The following is a 21705-nucleotide window of genomic DNA, read 5'->3' as shown; positions in this document are numbered from 1 at the left end:
AAATGCAGGCTGCCCTCTGCACGCACATCATATACACACACAGCCTCACTTATTTTTACAAAAAGACAAGGCCAGAACAGAGAGGAAAGATCAAAGGGGATATAAACAAGCAAGCAGGCGGTTTGAAATAGCAGCGGCTGTGTATATTAAGACTGTTTCTCCGCTTCTCTGGATTCAAAGTGTGTTTTTGAAAAGAGCATCAGTGCTGAGGCTACTGAGGTGAACTCATAGGCCATGAGCTGATAGAAGAGAGAAAGGGGCACTTAAGTCTGTAGCTGAAACCCTTGAGGCGTCAACAGATTCCCAAGCGCACACACACACACCTCATCCAAATGCGAGCTCACACACAGTCACACATCCATAAACATGTTCTGGGCCCTGCTACAGTGGCTTGCGAAAGTATTCGCCTCTTGGCATTTTTCAATTTTGTTGCCTTACAACCTGGAATTAAAATAGATTTTTTGGGGGTTTGTATCATTTGATTTACACAACATGCCTACCACTTTGAAGATGCAAAAATATGTTTTATTGTGAAACAAACAAGAAATAAGACAAAAAAAACAGAAAACTTGAGCGTGCATAACTATTCACCCCCCCCAAAGTCAATACTTTGTAGAGCCACTTTTTGCAGCAATTACAGCTGCAAGTCTCTTGGGGTATGTCTCTATAAGCTTGGCACATCTAGCCACTGGGATTTTTGCCCATTCTTCAAGGAAAAACAGCTCCAGCTCCTTCAAGTTGGATGTGTTCCACTGGTGTACAGCAATCTTTAAGTAATACCACAGATTCTCAATTGGATTGAGGTCTGGGCTTTTGACTAGGCCATTGCAAGACATTTAAATGTTTCCCCTTAAACCACTCAAGTGATGCTTTAGCAGTATGCTTAGGGTCATTGTCCTGCTGGAAGGTGAACCTCCGACCCAGTCTCAAATCTCTGGAAGACAAAAACAGGTTTTCCTCAAGAATTTCCCTGTATTTAGCGCCATCCATCATTCCTTCAATTTTGGCCAGTTTCCCAGTCCCTGCTGATGAAAAACATCCCTACAGCATGATGCTGCCACCACCATGCTTCACTGTGGGGATGGTGTTGTCGGGGTGATGAGAGGTGTTGGGTTTGCGCCAGACATAGCATTTTCCTTGATGGCCAAAAAGCTCAATTTTAGTCTCATCAGACCAGAGCACCTTCTTCCATATGCTTGGGGTCCCCCACATGACTTTTGGTGAACACCAAAAGTGTTTGCATATTTTTTTCTTTACGCAATGGCTTTTTTCTGGCCACTCTTCCATAAAGCCCAGCTCTGTGGAGTGTACGGCTTAACCTCTTGACGGTCGCCTAGGATAGGGGGCGCTACAGCGATTTTTGAAAAAAATGTGTGCCCATTTTAAACGGCCTCCTACTCAAACTCAGAAGCTAGGATATGCATATAATTAATACTTGTGGATAGAAAACACCCTAAAGTTTCTAAAACTGTTTGAATGGTGTCTGAGTATAACAGATCTCATATGGCAGTCAAAACCCCGAGACCGATCGTAACAGGATGTGGAATTCTGAATTGCCGACTCAACTTCATCACTTTGCCTATTAATCACACCGTGAGCAATGGTTCATTGAGCACTTCCTATTGCTTCCACTAGATGTCCCCAGTCTTTACAAAGTGGTTTGAGTCTCCTACTGTGAAAACTGACTGAATGAGACGCTGTGGAAAGTGGTCACATGAGGAGGGCCATCACCATTATGACGCCGGCGCCCCTGGCTACCCTCCCCTTTCGAAACATTTTGAAAGACAATGCAATCGTCCCCCTTGAATCTTATTGGAGCTCTGGTTGAAAAAGGCCCTAAAGATTTATGTTATACAACGTTTGACATGTTTGAACGAACCTAAATTAAAGAAAAATGCACTTTATTGAAAGAGCAGCCGACAGAAGTTTTGGAGCAGCCTTCAGAACGCGCTAACAAGAACAAGCTATTGGGACGTAAAGGATTAACTTTTTCGAACGAAAATCCATTTGTTGTGGACCTGGGATTCCTGAAACTGCTTTCTGAGGAAGATAATCAAAGGTAAGGGATTATTGACAATAGTATACAAGAGTAGATTTGATATGCGATTGTTCCAAGATGGCGCTGACCTGTAACGGTAGCCTATTTTTCTGAGTATCGCATCCCCTTTTATCGCAAAGTGTGATTACCCAGTAAAGTTATTTTTAAATCTGGCATTACAGGTGCTTTCAAGAGATATTCATCTATAAATCTTAGAATGACAATATTTCATTTTAAAAATGTTTTCGCATAGTAATTTAGTAAATTGTAGCGCTGTTTCACCGGATGCATTTGAGGGAAAATAGTTAGTCAACGTCACGCGCCGATGTAAAATGCTGTTTTTATATATAAATATGAACTTTATCGAACAAAAGAATGCATGTATTGTGTAACATGATGTCCTAGGAGTGTCATCTGATGAAGATTGTGAAAGGTTAGTGCTGCATTTAGCTGTTTTTTGGTTATTTGTGATGCATGTAGTTGGTCGGAAAATGGCTATGTGGCTACTTTTACGATATACTCCTCTAACATAATCTAATGTTTTGCTGTAAAGCTTTTTGAAATCGGACAACGTGGTTCGATTCAGGAGAGGTGTATCTATAAAACGATATAACATAGTCCTATATTTGAAAAAATATATATATATATTACATTTTGTTATGCTAATGGCGATAGGATTTTTCGCTGGATGTCCGTCCTGTACCGACCAGGGGTTAAAGTGGTCCTATGGACAGATACTCCAATCTCCACTGTGGAGCTTGGCAGCTCCTTCAGGGTTATCTTTGGTCTCTTTTTTGCCTCTCTGAATAATGCCCTCCTTGCCTGGTCTGTGAGTTTTGGTGGGCAGCCCTCTCTTGGCAGGTTTGTTGTGGTGCCATATTCTTTCCATTTTTAAATCATGGATTTAATGGTGCTCTGTGGCACCATGTGACAGATCATGTGACACTTAGATTGCACACAGGTGGACTTTATTTAACTAATTATGTCACTTCTGAAGGTAATTGGTTGCTCCAGATCTTATTTAGGGACTTCATAGCAAAGGGGTTGAATACATATGCACGCACCACTTTTCCGTTTTACTTTTTTTAAACTTTTTTTTAAAACATGTTATTTCTTTCATTTCACTTCACCGGTTTGGACTATTTTTTGTATGTCCATTACATGAAATCCAAATAAAAATCCATTTAAATTACAGGTTGTAATGCAAAATAGGAAAAACGCCAAGAAGGATGAATACTTTTGCAAGGCAATGTACATGTAATAACTGCCGCACTTGCATTTTCCAGCCCTTACAGCAGGTTTGGATATTTACCTGTCTAACAATAGCTGTCTTGCGCAGAGGTGAGAGGTGTGGAAATATTTGAGGTGTGTACTTAAAAACGTGCACCAATATGCCAATTTCAGTGAGCATAACTACAGATATTTAAGACTGACCAAAAGCTGGTCTTAGCGATAAAGCAATTGGTTATGGCATTCATTTTTCCAGCAGAATGTAGCCTTTTGTACATCACCTTCCTAATATTGAGTTTGCACACATACACAGTCCATGTCTCAATTGTCTCAAGACTTAAAAATCCTTCTGTAACCTGTCTCCTCCCCTTCATGTAGACTGATTGAAGTGGATTTAACAAGTGATATCATTTAGGGGTCATAGCTTTCAACTGAATTCACCTGGTAGTCAGTCTATGTCATGGAAAGAGCAGGTATTCTTAATGTTTTATATACTCAGTGTACATTTGGGTGCAGTATCAGTGAATGGACATTCCTCCTTTCTCTTTTATATTGGATCTTTTTCAGCTCCTATGAAAAGTTTGGATGTGCGGAAAACACTCCATAGTCTACGTTGTTTTAGGCGTATTATTATAAACCCACAGGGAGCAATTATGGTGCCTCTAACTTTATTTAGACATACAATGCATTCGGAACGTATTCAGACCCCTTGACTTTTTCCACATTTTGTTACGTTACAGCCTTATTCTAAAATGTATTAAACTGTTGTTTTTTCCCCTCATCAATCTACACACAATACTTCATAATGACAAAGCAAAAACTGGTTTTAAGAAATGTTTGCAAACGTATAAAAAAAACGGAAATATCACATTTACATAAATATTCAGACCCTTTACTCAGTACTTTGTTGAAGCACCTTTGGCAGCCTCGAGTCTTCGGTATGACGCTAGAAGCTTGGCACACCTGTATTTTGGTTTGTGACATTCTTCTCTGCAGATCCTCTCAAGCTCTGTCAAGTTGGATGGGGAGCGTCGCTGCACAGCTCTTTTCAGGTCTCTCCAAAGATATTCGTTCGGGCTCTGGCTGGGCCACTCAAGGACATTCAGAGACTTGTCCCGAAGCCACTCCTGCGTTGTCTTGGCTGTGTGCTTTGGCTCGTTGTCCTGTTGGAAGGTGAACCTTCACCCCAGTCTGAGGTCCTGAGTGCTCTGGAGCAGGTTTTCATCAAGGATCTCTCTGTACTTCGCTCCATTCATCTTTCCCTCGATCCTAAACAGTCTCCCAGTCCCTGACGCTGAAAAACATCTCCACAGCATGATGCTGCCACGAACCATGTTTCACTGTGGGGATGGTGCCAGGTTTCCTCCAATGCTTGGCATTCAGGCCAAAGAGTTGAATCTTGGTTTCATCAGACCAGAGAATCTTGTTTCTCATGGTCTGGGAGGCCTTTAGGTGCCTTTTGGAAAACTCCAAGTGGGCTGTCATGTGCCTTTTACTGAGGAGTGTCTTCCGTCTGGCCACTCTACCATAATGGCCTGATTGGTGGAGTGCTGCAGAGATGGTTGTCCTTCTGGACAGTTCTCCCATCTCCACAGAGGAACTCCGGAGTTCTGTCAAAATGACCATCTGGTTCTTGGTCACCTCCCTGACCAAGTCCCTTCTCCCCCGATTGCTCAGTTTGGCTGGGCGGCCAGCTTTATTAAGAGTGTTAGTGGTTCCAAACTTCTTCCATTCAAGAATTATGGAGGCCACTGTGTTCTTGGGGATCTTCAATGCTGCAGACATTTTTTTGGTACCCTTCTCCAAATCTGTGCCTCGATACAATCCTGTCTTGGAGCGCTATGGATAATATCTTCCACCTCATGGCTTGGTTTTTGCTCTGACATGCACTGTGAACTGTGGATCCATATAGGAGACAGGTGTGTGCCTTTCCAAATCATGTTCAATCAATTGACATTACCACAGGTGGACTCCAAGATGTAGAAACATCATCTATTGGCAATTGGGTATTGTAGGTAGATTGATGAGGGAAAAATTGTATTTAATCAATTTTAGAATAAGGCTGCAACGTAACTAAATGTGGAAAAAGTGAAGGGGTCTGAATACTTTCTGAATGCACTGTATTCTATATATAAAAAATACTTATTTTGTTTTATTAGAATTGTATTACATTTATTCACTGTCGTTTTAGATCTCATCAATAGTGAATTTAATCTTGCTTATTGACAACATTTGGCATGTCCATGGCTCAGACATGCATTTTACAGTAGGCCTATATCAGTGCGAATGCTATGTTAACAATATATTTCCATATTGAAGCCATGCAATTACTGTAAAAAAACATGTTCAAAATATTTTGCAAATATGGTATATGCCTACATTTTGTTATTTTGTTTCAGTAGGTTATTTAACAAACTAGGCTATAACTGACTAACATTTGAATTGGAGTTGATGACAACACAATACATAAAAGACAGAACTTGAAGCAAACAATATTTTGGCATAGGCGGCAGCATAGCCTAGTGGTTAGAGCATTGGACTGGTAACTGAAAGGTTGCAAGATTGAATCCCTGAGCTGACAAGGTACAAATCTGTCGTTCTGCCCCTGAACAAGGCAGTTAACCCACTGTTCCTAGGCCATCATTGAATATAAGAATTTGTTCTTAACTGGCTTGCCTAGTTAAATAAAGGTCAAATAAATAGAGCATGTTATGATTGGCCAGTGAAGGGTCACGACTTCTGCTGAAGTTGGTCCCTCTCCTTGTTCGGGTGGCGGTTGAAGTCATCGACCTTCTAGCCATCACTCATCCTCTTTTCATTTTCCTTTGGTTTTGTCTTGTCTTCCATCACACCTGGTTCCAATCCCATCAATTACATGTTGTGTATTTAACCCTCTGTTCCCCCTCATGTCCTTGTCAGTGATTGTTTATTGTAAGTGCTTGTGCACGTCTGTTCTGGTGTGTGTCGGGTTATGTACCCAGCTGGTGGATTGTTCTGTTTTCCGGTGAGTTTTTTAGTTTTTTAAACTGCGCCGTTTGGAAACACAGTTTTTGCTCTCCTGCGTCTGACTTCTCTGCCGCCAGTATGCAGCCCTTACAGAATCACCGACCTGACTATGGAGTCAGCAGGAGCAGGTACCCCGGGTATAGGGGTGGAGGAGAGCGTCCGGGAGCAAGCAGCAATGCTCCACCATCTTGGCACCGCCATGGACAGCGTTGTCCAGACTATGGACCGCTGGGAGAGACAGGGAGTTCTTCCAGCACCTCCACCAGCACAACCGGGGTCTCCTCTGAGCGCCCCTCTTCCTCCTGGTCCCAGTGAGATTCGTCTCTCCCTGCCCCAGGAATACGACAGAAAGGCTGCAAACTGCCAGGGGTTCCTTCTTCACCTGGACCTATACCTGGCCACCGTCTACCCGGCCCCATCGGGACGTGAGAGGGTGTCCGCCCTCGTCTCGTGCCTCACCAGGAAAGCCCTGGAGTGGAGAGAGGGAGATGCGGCGTTGGACTAGTTTGAGGAGCGCCTCTTCCATCTGAGGCAGGAGATGAGGAGCGCCCAGGAGTTCGCCCTGGAGTTTAGGACCCTGGCTGCTGGCGCGGGATGGAGCGTCAGGGCCCTGATCGACCATTACCGCTGCAGTCTGTGCGAGGACGTCCGTTGGAAGTTGGCCTGCAGAGACACCACCCTCATGTTCGACCAGCTGGTGGACTTGTCCATCCGGCTGGACAACCTGCTGGCAACCCGCGGACGTTCTGATCGGGGTCTGGTGGATCCATCCTCCCGCACCCCCTCTCCGATACCCATGGAGCTGGGAGGGGCGGTGCGCAGGGTGACCGGAGGGGGTTCCAGCTCGTGCAACATCTGTGGCCGCAGAGGTCACACTGCTGGTCGGTGCCGGGTTGGTTCCTCTGGGGATCGAGGCAGCAGGCAGGGTGCTCTGACGTCACCCCAGGTGAGCCAGCACCATTCTCACCCAGAGCCCTCTGTTGCACATATGTTTGTGTATGTCACTTTCCCTGAGTTTTCCCTGCATTCCCAGCATAAGGCGCTCGTCGATTCAGGGGCGACTGGGAATTTTATTGATAAAGCGTTAACCTCTTGGGGCTATGTGGGATGCTAGCGTGCCACCCGTGGTGCACCCTATCAACAGCAGGTGCATTTCAAGAGCGGCAAATTTGAAACCAAATAAATGTCAAAATTCAAATTTTTCAAACATACAACTATCTTACACCCTTTGAAAGATAAACATCTCCTTAATCTAACCACGTTGTCCGATTTCAAAAAGGTTTTACGGCGAAAGCATAAAGTTAGATTATGTTAGGAGAGTACATTGACAATAGCTGTGTGTAATGTTTTGTCAATTCAAAGACAGGCGTCACCAAAACCATAAAACCAGCTAAAATGATGCACTAACCTTTGACAATCTCCATCAGATGACACTCCTAGGACATTATGTTAGACAATACATGCATTTTTAGTTCTATCAAGTTCATATTTATATCCAAAAACAGTGTTTTACTATGGCGTTGATGTTCAGGGAATCGTTTCCCTCCAATAACCGGCAGTCAAGTCAGCACAACAAATTAAATAATTAATATTAGAAAACATTGGTAAAATATTATATTGTCATTTAAAGAATTATAGATTTACCTCTCTTGAACGCAATCGACTTGCCAGATTTAAAAATAACCTTACTGGGAAATCACACTTTGCAATAATCTGAGCACTGCGCCCAGAAAAATACGCTTTGCGATACAGACAAACGGCCATGTTGGAGAGATCTAAAATCGAAAATACTATGTAAATAATCCATTACCTTTGATTCTCTTCATCAGATGTCACTTCCAGGAATCCCAGGTCCATAACGAATGTAGTTTTGTTCAAAAAAGCTCATCATTTATGTCCAAAAAGCTCCGTGTTGTTAGCATATGATCTAAGCCCGCCGGACTTCACTTCATGAACGAGGGGAAAAAATATATTTACGTTCGTTCAAACATGTCAAACGTTGTATAGCATAAATCATTAGTGCCTTTTTTAACCAGAACATGAATAATATTCAAGGTGGACGAATGCATTCTCTTTTAAAACGTATTGGAACGAGGGTACCCAACATGACCTCGCGCCAGAGTCTAATCGGCCATCACCGTTCCAAGGCTCTTGTTCGGTCAGATCTCACAGTAGAAGACTCAAAACACTTTGTAAAGGCTGGTGACATCTAGTGGAAGCAATAGGAAGTGCCAAAAGATTAATAAGCCCCTGTGTGTTTCAATGGCATAGGCTTAAAGGTAATTCAACACATCAGGTATCCACTTCCTGTCAGAATCTGTCTCAGGGTTTTGCCTGCCAAATGAGTTCTGTTATACTCAGACACCATTCAAACAGTTTTAGAAACTTTAGGGTGTTTTCTATCCATATATAATAAGTATATGCATATTCTAGTTACTGGGTAGGATTAGTAACCAGATTAAATCGGGTACGTTTTTTTATTCAGCCGTGAAAATACTGCCCCCTAGCCCCAACAGGATAACCTGTAGTTTAGGGATCCCCATTGTTCCCGTGGCTGTGCCTTTCCCCGTTCACACCTTAGATAGTCGACCATTAGGGTCAGGGTTGATTAGGGAGTTCACCGCTCCTTTGGGCATGGTGACGCAGAGGGGTCACAAGGAGAGAATTAGTCTATTCCTTATTGACTCTCCTGCGTTTCCCGTGGGGCTGGGCCTACCCTGGTTAGCTTGTCATGACTCCACTGTTTCTTGGCCACAGAGGGCTCTCACGGGGTGGTCGCGAGAGTGCTCAGGTAGGTGTTTAGGGGTTTCCGTTGGTGCTACTACGGTGGAGAGTCCAGACCAGGTCTCCACCGTCCGCATTCCCCCTGAATATGCCGATTTGGCTCTCGCCTTCTCTAAAAAGAAGGTGACTCAATTACCACCTCATCGATGGGGCGATTGTGCGATAAATTTCCTGGTAGACGCTGCACTTCCCAGGAATCACGTGTATCCCCTCTCATAGGCGGAGACGGAGGCTATGGAAACATATGTCTCCGAATCCCTGCGTCAGGGGTACATTTGGTCCTCCACTTCACCCGCCTCCTCGAGTTTATTTTTTGTGAAGGAGGAGGAGGGAGGTCTGCGCCCGTGTATTGACTATCGGGGTTTGAATCAGATCACTGTGAGGTATAGTTACCCGCTACCGCTCATAGCCACAGCGATTGAGTCAATGCACGGGGCGCGCTTCTTCACCAAACTAGATCTCAGGAGCGCTTACAACCTGGTGCGTATCCGAGAGGGAGACGAGTGGAAGACGGCTTTCAGTACCATCTCAGGGCACTATGAGTACCTCGTCATGCCGTACGGGTTGATGAATGCTCCATCAGTCTTCCAAGCCTTTGTAGATTAGATTTTCAGGGACATGCACAGGCAGGGTGTAGTGGTGTATATTGATGACATTCTGATATACTCCGCTACATGCGCCGAGCATGTGTCCCTGGTGCGCAGGATGCTTGGTCGACTGTTGGAGCATGACCTGTACGTCAAGGCTGAGAAATGCCTGTTCTTCCAGCAGTCCGTCTCCTTCCTAGGATACAGCATTTCCACCTCGGGGGTGGAGATGGAGAGTGACCGCATTTCAGCCGTGCGTAATTGGCCGACTCCCACCACAGTAAAGGAAGTGCAGCTGTTCCTAGGGTTTGCCAATTACTACCGGAGGTTTATCCGGGGTTTTGGTCAGGTAGCGGCTCCCATTACCTCACTGCTGAAGGGGGGCCTGGTACGTTTGCAGTAGGTCGGCTGAGGCGGACAAGGCGTTTGGTCAACTGAGGGCTCTGTTTTCCTCGGCTCCCGTGCTGGCCCATCCGGATCCCTCTTTGGCGTTCATAGTGGAGGTGGACTCGTCCAAGGCTGGGATAGGAGCTGTGCTCTCTCAGCGCTCGGGTATGCCACCGAAGCTCCACCCCTGTGCCTTCTTCTCGAAGAAGCTCAGCCCGGCGGAGCGAAACTATGATGTGGGGGACCGGGAGTTGTTGGCTGTCGTCAAGGCTCTGAAGGTGTGGAGACATTGGCTTGAGGGGGCTAAACACCCTTTTCTCATCTGGACTGACCACCGCAATCTGGAGTACATCCGGGCAGCGAGGAGACTTAACCCTCGCCAGGCAAGGTGGGCCATGTTTTTCACCCATTTTGTTTTTTCCCTTTCCTACAGACCAGTTTCCCAAAACGTGAAAGCAGACGCACTGTCCACTGACTGTATGACACAGAGGAGCGGCCCATGGATCCCACTCCCACACTCCCGGCATCCTGCCTGGTGGCGCCGGTAGTGTGGGAGCTGGACGCGGACATTGAGCGGGCGTTCGTGCAGAGCTCGCTCCCCTCCAGTGTCCCGCAGGACGTCTGTACGTTCCATCTGCTGTCCGTGAACGGTTGATCTATTGGACCCACACATCACCCTCCTCTGGTTAACCTGGGACCGGTCGGACGGTGCGCTGTTTGGTTGGGAAGTACTGGTGGCCGACCTTTGCTAAGGATGTGAGGGTTTATGTTTCCTCCTGCTCGGTGTGCGCCCAGTGTATGGCTCCGAGGCACCTGCCCAGAGGTAAGCTACACCCCTTAACCGTTCCACAGCGGCTTTGGTCGCACCTGTCGGTGGATTTTCTTACCGACCTCCCCCCTCACAGGGAAACACCACAATTCTGGTCGTTGTGGATCCGTTCTCTAAGTCCTGCCGTCTCCTCCCTCTGTCCGGTCTCCCTACGGCCCTACAGACTGCAGAGGCGTTGTTTACGCACGTCTTCCGGCACTACGGGGTGCCTGAGGATATAGTGTCTGATCGGGGTCAGCATTGGGCAGCGTTTGTGCCCTGGGCCGAGATGGCTCAGAACTCGCTCCGCCACTCCTCCACTAACCTCTCCCCCTTCCAGTGCGTACCAGGGTACCAGCCGGTTCTGGAGCCTTGGCATCAGAGTCAGACCGAGGCTCCTGCGGTGGACGACTGGTTCAGGCGTGCGGAGGAGACATGGGACGCCGCCCATGTTCACCTCCAGCGGGCCGTGCTGCACCAGAAAGCCAGCGCAGACCGTCACTGCAGTGAGGCCCCGGTGTTCGCACCGGGGGACCGGGTCTGGCTCTCGACCCGGAACCTGCCCCTCCGCCTGCCCTGCCGGAAGCTGGGTCCGCGGTTTGTGGGGCCATTTAAAGTCCTGAGAAGAGTGAACGAGGTTTGTTATAGGTTACAGCTTCCCCCTGATTACCGTATTAACCCCTCGTTCCTTGTGTCGCTCCTCAGGCCGGTGGTGGTTGGCCCGCTCCAGGAGTCTGAGGTGCGGGAGGTTCCTCCGCCGCCTCTGGACATCGATGGGGCCCCGGCGTACTCCGTTCGCTCTATCCTGGATTCGAGGCGTCGTGCGAGGGTCCTTCAGTACCTCGTGGAGTGGGAGGGGTATGGTCCAGAGGAAATGTGCTGGGTTCTGTTGGAGGACGTGTTGGACCCTTCAATGCTGCGGGAGTTCCACCGTCTCCGTCCGGATCACCCTGCGCCTCGCCCTCTGGGTCGTCCCCGAGGCCGGCGTCGGCGCGCTGCTGGAGCCGCGCGTCAAGGGGGGGGGTACTGTCACGACTTCCGCTGAAGTCGGGTCATCTCCTTGTTCGGGCGACGCTCGGCGGTCGGCTTCGCCGGTCTTCTAGCCATCACTGATCCACTTTTCATTTTCCATGTGTTTTGTCTTGTTTTTCCTCACACCTGGTTTCAATTCGCTCAATCACTTGTTGTGTATTTAACCCTCTGTTCCCCCATGTCTTTGTGTGGGATTGTTTATTGTAAGTGCTTGTGCACGTGCTGATTGGTGCGCGACGGGTTTTTGTACCCATATCTTGTTATTTTTATACCGTTGGTTTTGCTATTAAACTGCTCCGGCTATTACCAAGTTCTGCTCTCCTGCATCGGACTTCCCTGCCACCAGTTACACACCCCTTACAACCTGTGGAAATTAATTTGATTGGGCATGATTTGGAAAGGCACACACCTGTCTATATAAGGTCCCCACAGTTGACAGTGCATGCCAGAGCAAACCCCATGCCATGAGGTTGAAGGAATTGTCCATAGAGCTCCGAGACAGGATTGTGTTGAGGCACAGATCTGGGGAAGGGTACCAAAACATTTCTACAGCATTGAAGGTCCCCAAGAACACAGTGGCTTCCATCATTTTTAAATGGAATAAGTTTGGAACCACCAAGACTCTTCCTAGAGCTGGCCCGCCTGGCCAAACTGAGCAATCGGGGGAGAAGGGCCTTGGTCTGGAAGGTAACCAAGAACCCAATGGTCACTCTGACAGAGCTCCAGAATTCCTCTGGAGATGGGAGAACCTTCCAGAAGGAGAACCATCTCTGCAGCACTCCACCAATCAGACCATTATGGTAGAGTGGCCAGACGGAAGACACTCCTCAGTAAAAGGCACATGAAAGCCCACTTGGAGTTTGCCAAAAGGCACCTAAAGACTCTCAGACCATGAGAAACAAGATTCTCTGGTCTGATGAAACCAGGATTCAACTCTTTGGCCTGAATGCCAAGCGTCACGTCTGGAGGAACCCTGGCACCATCCCTACGGTGAAGCATGGTGGTGGCAGCATCATGCTGTGGAGATGTTTTTCAGCGGCAGCTGAAATACAGGTGTCACCAAATACAGGTGTGCCAAGCTTGTAGCATCATACCCAAGAATACTTGAGGCTGTAATCACTGTCAAAGGTGCTTCAACAAAGTATTGAGTAAAGGGTCTGAATACTTATGTAAATTTGATATTTCCGGTTTTTTTATATACTCTGAATAATTTCCGATGGCGGCCTATGAAGGTATGTGATTATCCTCAAGCAAAGTCCTCTTCTTCCTGTCTCCTCCCTGTCTGCTTTCTCTGTGTCACCCTGGGCTTTCCTAGAAATGAACACAGACAAACACAAACACACACGCATGGCCAAACATTATGACATGTCACGTCAGTTCCCATCCAGTCAGTACGTCACCACAGCCTTCAGGGCTCAGGCCCTTGGAGAACTGTTCCCACGCCAACCACTCAAATACTACATCTAACCACCTCCCAACTGTCACAAACAACCTTGGCTGTTTGCTCACATTACCATATGAACAGGTAAATGTATAGAAGCAAAAACAAGACTGGTGCGTTTGTGTTAGGTAAACAAAAGCCTTTTTTCGCCTGCTGTTTCTCCAGTTAAAGTAATCTGAGTGTAGCAGTATGTGGTGATAACCATCAATTCTGGGTAGTTACAACCCCAGAAATGTGAAGACCCTTATCCGGTAACTCTGTCTCTGTCTGTCTCTGTCTCTCTCTCTCTCTATCTCTCTCTGTCTCTCTCTCTCTATCTATCTCTCTCTGTCTCTCTCTCTCTCTCTATCTCTCTCTGTCTCTCTCTCTCTCTCTATCTCTCTCTGTCTCTCTCTCTCTCTCTCTCTCTCTCTCTCTCTATCTCTCTCTCTCTTCTCTCTGTCTGTATCTCTCTCTCTCTCTGTCTGTATCTCTCTCTCTCTCTGTCTGTATCTCTCTCTCTCTCTGTCTGTATCTCTCTCTCTCTCTGTCTGCATTCACTACTGTAAGTCGCTCTGGATAAGAGCGTCTGCTAAATGACTAAAATGTAATGTAATGTAAATGTATCTCTCTCTCTCTCTGTCTGTATCCCTCTCTCTCTCTGTCTGTATCTGTATCAATCCTGGTTTGACTCCAGAGATGTGATGTGTTTATATGCTGTAATAAGAGCAGAGTAGAGTGGTGGACACTAACAGCTATGATAATGTATCTCTGGCTCTGGATCCACTCTGTATGACATCATGTGAAGTTAGAAGCTAGTTGTTTTAAAACGTCATTGCAGCTGCTAGGAAATACTCTACTGTCTAGCCTGTCTGGGGTTAGGGTTAGAGCCCAGTAAACCCAGATCAATACTCAGACACACACACTCACATGCGCACGAACAGACACATATAGCCATGCACACACGAATGCACACCGACATGAATGCACACACACGCCTGAGTGATAGATTGCTTTCTGATAATTCACCAAGACACCCAGACTCAGATGAGACATGCACCGGTGACTTTTTACATTCTAACTCCAGGATTACTATTCGCAGAAGAGGGGAGATTCATCAGAATATCATCACACTTCGAGAGATGGATGGAGAGAAAGAGTCTCTGTTTTGTGAAACATTTCTTTAGAAGGCTCAGGCCAGCTCTGACTCTCCACTCTCATTCTGTCTCTAGGGGGATTCCGCTAAAGTGTAAACACATCGCAAAGAGCAACCGTCTATGCCGGTCATCCCAAGTGAGGACTGCCTGTCTGATAGACACACACGCACATCTCCCACACACATGCTCACTTTCCCCCGGAAAAGTGTCTGGTGTTGTATTGAGTCCCAATGCGATACAACACACGCTCTATTGGCCCCTCAGGAGTGTGAAGGCTTGTCGTGAAGGCCTTTGCGTACGGGTGGTTTTCATGTTCATCCTTCTTGCTAGAGAGCTTCCTCACTCGAGAAAAGAGCAGGAAAGAAAGGGGTCGGGGGGCAGTGTGAGTGGAGGAGAGAAGGGGTGAGGATGATGAAGGTTGGGGGGACTGTTGGATATTATACAGTGAGGGAAAAAAGTATTTGATCCCCTGCTGATTTTGTACGTTTGCCCACTGACAAAGAAATGATCAGTCTATAATTTTAATGGTAGGTTTACTTGAACAGTGAGAGACAGAATAACAACAAAAAAATCCAGAAAAACACATGTCAAAAATGTTATTAATTGATTTGCATTTTAATGAGGGAAATAAGTATTTGACCCCCTCTCAATCAGAAAGATTTCTGGCTCCCAGGTGTCTTTTATATAGGTAACGAGCTGAGATTAGGAGCACACTCTTAAAGGGAGTGCTCTTAATCTCAGTTTGTTACCTGTATAAAAGACACCTGTCCACAGAAGGAAGCAATCAATCAGATTCCAAACTCTCCACCATGGCCAAGACCAAAGAGCTCTCCAAGGATGTCAGGGACAAGATTGTAGACCTACACAAGGCTGGAATGGGCTACAAGACCATCGCCAAGCAGCTTGGTGAGAAGGTGACAACAGTTGGTGCGATTATTCTCAAATGGAAGAAACACAAAAGAACTCTCAATCTCCCTCGGCCTGGGGCTCCATGCAAGATCTCACCTCGTGGAGTTGCAATGATCATGAGAACGGTGAGGAATCAGCCCAGAACTACACGGGAGGATCTTGTCAATGATCTCAAGGCAGCTGGGACCATAGTCACCAAGAAAACAATTGGTAACACACTACGCCGTGAAGGACTGAAATCCTGCAGTGCCCGCAAGATCCCCTTGCTCAAGAAAGCACATATACATCCCCATCTGACGTTTGCCAATGAACATCTGAATGATTCAGAGGACAACTGGGTGAAAGTGTTGTGGTCAGATGAGACCAAAATGGAGCTCTTTGGCATCAACTCAACTCGCCGTGTTTGGAGGAGGAGGAATGCTGCCTATGACCCCAAGAACACCATCCCCACCGTCAAACATGGAGGTGGAAACATTATGCTTTGGGGGTGTTTTTCGCTAAGGGGACAGGACAACTTCACCGCATTCAAAGGGACGATGGACGGGGCCATGTACCGTCAAATCTTGGGTGAGAACCTCCTTCCCCCAAAACACACGGCCAAGGCAATAAAGGAGTGGCTCAAGAAGAAGCACATTAAGCTCCTGGAGTGGCCTAGCCAGTCTCCAGACCTTAATCCCATAGAAAATCTGTGGAGGGAGCTGAAGGTTCGAGTTGCCAAACGTCAGCCTTGAAACCTTAATGACTTGGAGAAAGTCTGCAAAGAGGAGTGGGACAAAATCCCTCCTGAGATGTGTGCAAACCTGGTGGCCAACAACAAGAAAAGTCTGACCTCTGTGATTGCCAACAAGGGTTTTGCCACCAAGTACTAAGTCATGTTTTGCAGAGGGGTCAAATACTTATTTCCCTCATTAAAATGCAAATCAATTTATAACATTTTTGACATGCGTTTTTCTGGATTTTTCTGTAGTTATTCTGTCTCTCACTATTCAAATAAACCTACCATTAAAATTATAGACTGATCATTTCTTTGTCAGTGGGAAAACGTACAAATACTTTTTTCCCTAACTGTAGTTCTGTACCATCAAGACGTGGTGCGGAGTGTGAACATACTTGACGCCAGCCTCTTCTCTCCTCTCTCTGTTAATTTCTGTCCAGAAGAGATGGACCAGCCTACTTACCATCTTGGGGCTGCTCTTAGTACAAGGGTGTGTAGGTGTTTCCGAGAATGGGAAAGTGAGAGTGACGTGTGTACAGTATGCAAGTACATTTGTGTGTCTAAAGTGAGTGCATGTGTGTCTGTGTTTGACTTTGAGTGAGAGACTCTCTGTTTGTGTGGGCGTGTTTGTGCGTGCGTGTGTGTGGCAGCACATCAGGCAGGGGGTCCTGTTGCGTGTCCTCTCTCCTCTCCCAGCCTCTCACGCTATCCCAGTCCCCTGATCAGGGGCTCTGGTCTCCCTCTGAGAACACTCTCCCTACCCCATCCTCACTCTCTTTCCCTCCATCCATTTCTCCTTATGTCAGGATGACAGGGGAATAGATCCTGGAATAGATCCTGACATGGCTCGTTGCGTGACAAAGGCTGTAGATTGATCCATGCCTCTCCTCTCAGTGCACCGTGGCAGTAAACACCAAATAAACAACTACTGTATATCAGGGCATTTCAATTACTTGACGCCAGCCTCTTCTGGCAAGGTTAATTTCTGCAGCAGCTAAGCTGGCTGACTAACTCTATGGAAGAAGTGTTAGTGTGGTCGGCCCTGTTTACTTTGATGGTTAATTATGTAGAACCTGTCAGAGCTGTGTTTTCACTGCTGTGACTTTGGGTAGAAGTGAAGTGAACTTTCCCTGCCTGCCTGCTGCCTGGGAGACTTCAGGACTTTCTCTGAGTTGTAGTTGAGAGTTTATGACACCTGGAGGCGAAAGCTAAAGGGCAGGGGTCAGAGGTCATGGCATTGTCCGTTGTTTCAGCCTCAAATGCAAACAAGAACATTTAATACATGTTAGCTTCAGGCGACAGGTGTGAGGAGATGGCAATTCTGATGCTGTGTGAGTATGTGGGAGTGCGTGCACGTTTGCATGTATGTGTATGTTACGCTTCGAACACACCAACAGTGGTTGGCGCAAAATAGTATTCAGTATCATCTGGATATGTACGCGACAAAAGTTCAACATACACGTTCTGCTACCATTTCTGTCAAGCTGTCTACACACACAGTTTGACGCATACGTTCTATAAATCCAATTTATGCCCCACACCAAACGCACTGCAACTGTTTCTGCAACGCAATGCTGCAAGGCAAATGCAGCGTTTCATTGGAAATGAATGTAATTCTGGTGTACCAAAATGCAATGATTCTGTCGGTGTGTTCGTAGCGTAAATGTTTGCTTGTGTGTGTGTGTGTCAGGGTTTCTGTTAGTTGGTAATATCCGGCTTTTGGCTGTTAAAAAAATTGAAAAGCATATAAATAAAATTTGCACCAACTAATTGCCCGGAGAAGAAAAACAAGCCCATTGCAAAATAATGATTTTTAGCATATTCATCGATGGAAATACCAGTCGATGTAAATACATTTGCCCAGTCATGCTTATCAGTCTATGGGTTAATTTGCATAATTTAGTGGAAGTAAATTGCCATGTCTGTATGTTATGTATCTTATTTATCACACTCTCACAGCATACACAGAGCCTTTGAGCGGAAAATATGTTAGACATCGCATTGTCAAGCCCAGTCATTGCACAACAATTCTAAATGCAATCATGTGTTAAAAATAGTTTTTGGGCCACAATTTAAAATACCTACTATTTTTGCATTTTGAAAACATACAGTTGCTTAATTGTTATGAGGCATGTTTTACCTTGTATCAAAGTAGCCTAGGCAAAATCTGACCATATCCGTGGAGGCAATTATTTTATAAAAACGGACATAGGCCATTGAAACCCGTAGTCTATTCGTTTTCAACTTTATTACATTGTCCAGTAGGCAAATGCGCATTCGCGTGTAGCCTACTGCCTTATGCGCATTGCTGAGCTAATAATGTTAAGAAATAATATTTATGTCATGATTTTAATCTAAACCTTCTAATCTGTTGCATCAGATTCCTTGCTTTTTAAAAAATGTTTTGTCTAGCCTAGGTCTACTGGTTGTATGAATTTAGGATCTATCGTCTCACAACTGTCCCATAGTCTGTTTGGGCTATTTCTTTCTCGACAAGCTGACCAATAGAATAGGTAAACATGTCTACTACTAGTTGCGACTGTGAGTGAAAAGTAGGCCCAGCCAGGTATATCTCAATATTTCAAAATTCAAACGCGGTAAAACATAGTTTGGAAAGCAAATCTCTATTGATATAAAGAGAAGACAACGAAAATACTCTAATCTGTCTTTTAGTTATCCAAATGCTCTATTTAATCGAGCGAACAACAGTAGGCCTATAGGATATTTTATTGGCACCAGTAATAATTACAAAAGTATACAGACATGTGGGAGCATCTGCCATGTCCCCGGTGAGTGTGCACTGTGCATATTCACTCTATCATTGTTGGGTCAGTGCCACTTAAAAGTTTGTTTTTGGACATTTCCTCCGCCAGTTTAGATGGACGTCAAATCCTATGTATGTCTCCCCTTCTCGTAGGCCTATTTTTGGACAATTATGTTTTTATTGATCTGTTTGTCAGTGTCAGCAGAGTAGGCTACCCTTTAATTTGTCGTATTAAAAAATATTCTGCTAATGTCTCCAGTCATATAAAGTGTTTTCTTGTGCAAAGAAAGAAGAACATATCTGATATAGCATATTATCCCAGGCCTCTACGCTATACGTGCTCAGCCATGAATTTAATGGTATTTTTTGTGAACCGCAATTGAGTTATATTACTAGCCTAAATTCGGACTATCCAATTTTCTCATCACATTACGTATAGTAGTCTATCTTACATAAGTCTACAAATGTGATGATTCATGGAATGCTTTATTAGGTGCATTTTTATGGTGAAAATGTGCTTCCCCAAACCTGAAACTCACGCGCTGCCTACAGTACGCATAGGCTGGTGATTTAGCAGTCCGTTACTCATCTTGTTGGCTGAGGAAAAGTAAATGTGGACAGTTATTCTAACATCTTCAAAATGCGCGGTAAGGACACACGTCATTGCATCCTCAACTTGATGTTCTGTTAAGATTAATTACCATAATCTAAATATGATTTCTGTCATTCTGAGCACCGTGGGTGGACGCTCTAATGGGTTATGCACCCAATGCATATGGGTCCAGTACATTTCTCAAATGTCCGGTAAATTAAATTGCCGCCGGTCAAATGTCAGGTTGCCACATTTTCATAATGGAAACCCTGGTGTGTGTGAGTGTATGGCCTTGCGCGCTTGTGTGTGTGTGTGTGTGTGTGTGTGTGTGTGTGTGTGTGTGTGTGTGTTGTTAGCAGTCCCTGACTGTGCTGTGTTGTGGTGAATATGTCTCCGTGTCTGTGTGAGATTAAGGATTGGACAGGCTGCTTAAACACAGGGTTGTGTTACTAAATTATACAGAGATTTGTGGGAAATCCAAGCCCCCACTTAAAGACGTTATCCTCTGTGTGAACCCTTGGCAGACAGAGAAAAGCCCCGTCCATCCCGTCAACCACCCTTACTGCATCTCTATGGTGGTCATCGCAAACGCAAGCAGAAAAGCCTCTATGTTTTAGGAAAATAATGCCAAAAGAGATTTGGTGTTCATGCTTCGTGTACTCCAAGTTAAATTGAGAGGAAGAGAACAGAAGATAGCTTAATTTGGTGTCATCTCATTATAGTGTGTTCTCTCGCCAACCCTCTCAACTAGTGTTGATTGTTTGTCTGTATTCAGAACTACATCAATTGTCACCTTAAGTCTGGATCACTGTTAATGCTACTGCATGGCCATATTTGCGACTCTGTATACCATGCACAATGACATCGCCCTGTTAGCTTAAATTGCCTGCGTGTCTGTACCTTTGAGAATGAAACATCAGTTGAAAGAATTAAATGTCATTTGAAAGAATTAAACGTGCACCTCTTCTGCCTTTTCTGAGTTTACAACATGAAAAAATACTATATTGTATACTATGGTAGGAATACATAGTATTCACTGTAGTGTTTTTGCGGACTTCACTATAGTATTTACTGTAATCTACTGTAGTATTTACTGTAGTGTTTTGGGGGACATTACTGTAGTATTTAATAAAGTGTATTTGTTTTATTATCTTTGACATAGAAGTGAGGAAACCTACTGGAGAAATACTAAAATATCTAGTTTTCCATAACATGTAGGTTGGTTCTGAACAGAGAGTTCAGAGCTTCTACATATTGACATATACAGTACTAGTCAAAAGTTTGGACACACCTACTCATTCAAGGGTTTTTCTTTATTTTCACAATTTTCTACATTGTGGAACAATAGTGAAGACATCAAAACTATGAAATAACACATGGAATCATCTAGAAACCAAAAAAGTGTTAAACAAATCAAAATATATTTTGTTTTTTGAGATTCTTCAAAGTAGCCCTCCTTTGCCTTGATGACAGCTTTGCACACTCTTGGTATTTTCTCAACCAGCTTCATGAGGAATGCTTTTCCAACAGTATTGAAGGAGTTCCCACATATGCTGAGCACTTGTTGGCTGCTTTTCCTTCACTCTGCGGTCCATCTCATCCCAAACCATCTCAGTTGGGTTGAGGTCGGGTGATTGTGGAGGCCAGGTCATCTGATGCAGCAGTCCATCACTCTCCTTCTTGGTCAAATAGCCCTTACACAGCCTGGAGGTGTGTTGGAAATTTGTCCTGTTGAAAAAACAATGATAGTCCCACTAAGCGCAAACCAGATGGGATGGCGTATATCGCTGCAGAATGCTGTGGTAATGCTGGTTAAGTGTGCCTTGAATTCTAAATAAATCACTGACAGTGTCACCAGCAAAGCACCCCCACACCATCACATCTCCTCCTCCATGTTTCACGGTGGGAACTACACATGCGTTCACCTACTCTGCATCTCACAAAGACACGGTGGTTGGAACCAAAAATCATACATTTGGACTCATCAGACCAAAGGACAGATTTTCACCGGTCTAATGTCCATTGCGCATGTTTCTTGGCCCAAGCAAGTCTCTTCTTCTTATTGATGTCCTTTAGTAGTGGTTTCTTTGCAGCAATTCGACCATGAAGGCCTGATTCACTCAGTCTCTTCTGAACAGTTGATGTTGAGATGTGTCTGTTACTTGAACTCTGAAGCATTTATTTGGGCTGCAATTTCTAAGGCTGGTAACTCTAATGAAATTATCCTCTGCAGCAGAGGTAACTCTGGGTCTTCCTTTCCTGTGGCGGTCTTCATG

At 45.2% G+C, this 21705-nt stretch overlaps 1 protein-coding gene across 1 annotated transcript in view; it reads left to right on the top strand.

Moving 5' to 3' along the window:
- The window catches only part of LOC106584012 (phosphatidylinositol 3-kinase regulatory subunit gamma), a 327133-nt gene that overhangs the window by 192325 nt on the left and 113103 nt on the right, over positions 1–21705 (top strand). The gene's annotated exons all lie outside the window — the stretch shown is intronic.

This window comes from Salmo salar, chromosome ssa23 (assembly GCF_905237065.1).
Source record: "Salmo salar chromosome ssa23, Ssal_v3.1, whole genome shotgun sequence".
Classification (NCBI taxonomy): Eukaryota; Metazoa; Chordata; class Actinopteri; order Salmoniformes; family Salmonidae; genus Salmo; species Salmo salar.
This window is presented reverse-complemented; position numbering and strand designations above follow the sequence as displayed.